Raw genomic sequence first — 5,000 nt, forward strand, 5'->3', positions numbered from 1 at the left:
ATGTACAAAAACATCTACCCAGAACCCATGTGCAGACAGACAAATATTCCTTTTTGTAGATACTCTTCATTTACTCAAGTTTGTCAGGAATAGTCTTCTAGATTCTGGGTTCACGTTTCCAAACGGAGATAGAATTTCCGATCTTCCGATAAAAGAAATGGTGATGGAATCTAAAACAGAGTATGGATTGGCTTATAAAATAAGTCAGATTCACTTAAACGTTCAAGGGTCAGAACGGCAGCGTGTTAAATATGCTGCACAGTTACTGTCATGAAGTTGCGGTAAGGCTCTTAGTTTTCTAGGCAGAAATGGGCTTTTCGAGAATAATGAATGGGAAGCAACAGGTCAGTTCATACTGTTGATAGATGAATGTTTTGACATTATGAATACTTAATCCATGAAAGAGGACAAACCTACTCTATGTGCTTTCGGTATAAATTTGGAGTATCAGACAAGTGATATGAACATGTCAAAAATGCAAGTGATGCAAAGTTTTCAGAGACCAAGTCATTGAATTGCTAGAAACAAATATCTCTATCAATTTTAAAAAGGAATACCTGGAAGTACACTTAGTTCTGTAACAGAGGAGCAATCTTTGAGGTATATAGGAGGTTATTTATTTTAAAAAGAATTTCATTGAAATAACCTTAATTAGGAAAACAAATGTCAGGTGTTGTTGCAGATGATAAATGTTAGATACATGTAATGAACAGAGGTGGTCTTCATGTACCGTCAGATTCTTTCTTTTCCTAATTAAGCAAGATGAGAGAAATCTTTGTAGCTGTCCATGGTGAAAAATTAAGAGCGGTAAATAATTGTATAAGAACTCTTGCTGACGAGATGAAACTTGCTGGAATTACCTTACCGGCTGATGTTATATATTTCTTTGCCCAAAAATATCTGAATTCTACAGAATTAGACATTTAAACAGAAAAAAAAGGTGATTTCAATAAAAAAAAAAAAGTCAAGAGATTGCAGATGTATGAATAAAAAATATATGAAAAGTTGTTAAATAGAGATTTCTTAAGTAAAATATTTGATTATTTATAAACCTACAAATTATATTTCAATTATATTTGAAAATTGTATAATTGATTCATTGCAAAAATATTTATAACTTATTTGTGAACCTGCAAATGATATTTCATTTATATTAAAACATTGTGTAGTAGAAACATTGTTAATAAATTGATAACTTATTTATGAACCTTCAAATTTTATTTCCTTCATATATGAAAATTGTAATATAGAGACATCGTAAATAGAGAAATTATTTATGAAATTGTAAATTATATCTTATTTATACTTTTATACAAGAAGTGAAATGAAATTTTATTTCATGCTTTCTCTAACGATGCTACAAGTAATTTAGTAAAAAAAATCTCCAATTTCTAAGAGAGAGAGAGAGAGAGAGAGAGAGAGAGAGAGAGAGAGAGAGAGAGAGAGATCAAATAAGAAAATAATTTGATTAGAAAAGGATAAATAGTAAATAAACAAAGGTAAATACGCAAGGGTTCCTTTAACTCTATGGCTGGAGTGACGTCATGCGCATAAGTGGCTTAAACCGAACCGCCTTCTGGCCGACCTTACATTATATAGACCTTGAATGGTCTGGGCAACTGCCATTTGTCGAAATCTTTATCGAAATTCGGCATGCATTCTCGGATCATCGTAACGTGTCTTCGATCATCCAAACGTATCTTCGATCAACGAAGAGCGTTTAGATCATCATAATCCAGAATACGATGATCAAAATGTGTGCATGAACTTCGGTGAAAAAAAAAATAACCTCGGTTGTAACCTCCCGATGATTGCTGAAGGGCTGCCGAAAACTGAATCGCTTCTTACAACGATCGTGCAACTTCCCGAACATCGTTAAAGGGGGCGTGGTGTAATTTCCCTAGCACACAACCGATCATCGTAAACCTTTACAATCATCGAAACATAATCGTAATACTGATTCGACAGTCGTAATACAGTCGTAGCATGGTCCCCGATGATTCCAGATTTTTGGCCTGTGACTTCGATCTGGGACCTCCAATCGCACATGGAAAATCGGCAATTTGTTCACGATGCAGCAACAAATCAGCATCCGCAGCCATAATCGGGAATGTATGAAGTGAGCATAAGAGAGACTTATAGAATATTTTAGGTCAAACTCAGTAAAATTATGAATTACAAAACAGTTTTGTAATTATATTTATATATACAGATACAAGTAAAAACAGTGAATTAAATGAAGTACGTAGAATAAAAGTATCTTAAAAAAAAAAAAAAAAAAAATTCTACAAGGAACCCACGGAGGCCCTACTTCACCTAGAGATCAAACACAAGGCGAGGATAATAATCAAACATGAAATTACCATTACTGAGTTATGTAGATCCCTATTTAACTCTCCTTCCTTTTTGGATTTTCTCTACTTTAGCTCTGTTGAATGAAAATATAATTTCCTTTGCCTAAAACCAAAAGCAAACTCAAGACAGAAAGTTAAACAATCTCGGTATTAATGTTCCAAATTTTACGAAGCCTAAGAAAATGACTTTTGATTATTGTAACCATGTGATGTCAAGGAGATAAGAGTTCCTTTTATCATTGCCAACTATCGTCCAAATATAGCCAGTTCTTTATGCAATCTGAACTTCTTTTCCAAAGATAAAGGCAACTAACTTTTCCCATTGATATAAGCATATTCAAACATAACTTGCACCAGATTGCTCATAAAACTCTTTCTTAATTTAAAAACTAACTTGGGTCCTCTCTTCAAGAAGGGGTATTTCCATTTGTCGGAAAATTTTGCTAAGAATCCTAATCTTGTTGTAACCAGACCGGATAAAGATAAAGGCACAGTTTTGCTCAAGGAAGCAGATAAAGAAAAAAAAAATTAAACACTTTGGAATGATCCAGCTAAATTTTCTGACTTAGGTCTTCCTCAGTTTAGCCCGATTTTAAAAATGAAAGACAAACTTAATCGAACGCTATAAAGACTAAAGGATAATGCTGTAATGCCATTTTTGAACAGATATACTTACTTTGATGGCTGCTTTTCCAGTCCCATATAGCAGGGGAACCCCACTCTGTACACTTAGATTCAAAAGTCCGCCGACACTCAAGGGGAATCGTTCGTCAGAGGTCTTTAGTGTTACCATGACAAAACAAAGAAAGAGTTGGTCTTCTTACTACCTTCAAGGAAATGGGCGGAGACTTGTCCAACCTCAGCGAACGCTTAAAAATATTACAAATCGAGTTGCCATATTTCATTCTGTGGTATCATTTGTCCCTCGAGTATTCACAACAAATATATAAAATACACACACACACACACACACACACACACACACACACACACACACACATATATATATATATATATATATATATATATATATATATATATATATATATATATATATATATATATATATATGTAAATATGATTATTTTTACTATTCTTTTGAGGAGCCCAGTAGACACTTTCAACGGATGGGTAGGTGGCGGGGAGGGGGGGGGGGGAGGCGCCTAGGTAAGGGGGGATTACTCCTCCCCCGGGCAGTCCGACACTGAAGAATTTGAGGAAACAAGGAGGGCATTTGTATTTCAGAGGTTGTGGAAAGAGGTTAAGAAATTCTTGATACAACTTGTAAAATATTGTATCATTGCCTCAATCTAATTTGATAACCGTTAATGTTCCATGAAATATTGCTAACCTAATTCATAATTAGTTCATTTGTAGTAGCTAGTAGCAACCGAATAAATAGCCTTTGTTGTTCTAAGGTTGATTAGTAACCAAAGTTAACTATTAACTTTGCATAATAAATAATCTGTGATGGAAACAGTAAATACTGATGACTGCATAGCATTTTGAATACAATCAGAATTTAGTTTATTGAATCGAAAAGGAATTGTATTGCGGTAAATGAAACCACTATTACATTCTAGCAAAACCTTTTAGAAATTTGCTTTATTGATAAATCATATATAAATGTCTCTTGTCCTCAGAACAACATAATTTTCCAAGATTTTGTAATGAAAGTAAGAAATACTAATTTTCCAAAAGAAAATATAAGCGCGGGGGGCATGAGCACAAAATGATTTCCTACACTAATACCTTGGCTGTAAGTTATCAGTGATTATGTAATTACTAGTAGCTTTATCCTCAGAAAATTACGTAGATTGATTACGCTGACTTCTAATAATCGTGATTCAAATAGGCGTGAGTCTCCATGATCAAGTTCCTATTTGTGTTCCTTTCATTCATTCTTTATTCATTCGTTTATTAAACATCCTCGGTATTTTAAAGATAAATTGCCTTTTTCGCCGGTATTCATCCAAGGCCGTCAATTTTAGTTCCTGGTTTCTCACTATCCCTCCAGAAAAGAAATCTCTCCTGAGCGGCAGCTAGAAACACCTTCACTTGACCATCCCAACCTGGAACCTTTCGAAATTTGTGTGAAGCCAAAACGAGATATTCCTTAGCTGGATTAGAAAATAAGGCATTTTGAGCACTATTTCACTCACATTTTTTTATACAATTTCAATCATATTCCTTTATGATTAATCCAGTTAACGAAAATATCTTGGTTGATTTTAAAGCAAACGGGCAAATTATCCTACAGAGTACTTTCGTAATGAGCATATTAATTGAAAAACTTGTGGTATGTGGAGGACTACAGAACATAATGATCTATAGTAACTAAATAGTATAACTTTGAGCCAGACAAATGTTGGTATAAGGATTCTCCAATTAAAGCTATTATTGTTCTAAAATCTACCATTATATGGATGAGCATTTAGGACTAACAAAATAATTCCTTTATCGCTACTCGATGATAACTATCTCCAATTTTGCCATAGGGCCTCAGTAATTATCAAGCAAATTGAAGCTCTTGTAATAAAGATTGAATTAGCAACAGCAAAGATTTTACTGTATATATTTAAAATTTTAGTTTAAATGTCAATGCCAACCGTTCTTAGCCACAAATACGGGCGGAAAAGGAAAAGT

The sequence above is a fragment of the Palaemon carinicauda genome, unplaced genomic scaffold (genome assembly GCF_036898095.1).
Source record: "Palaemon carinicauda isolate YSFRI2023 unplaced genomic scaffold, ASM3689809v2 scaffold17, whole genome shotgun sequence".
Lineage (NCBI taxonomy): Eukaryota > Metazoa > Arthropoda > Malacostraca > Decapoda > Palaemonidae > Palaemon > Palaemon carinicauda.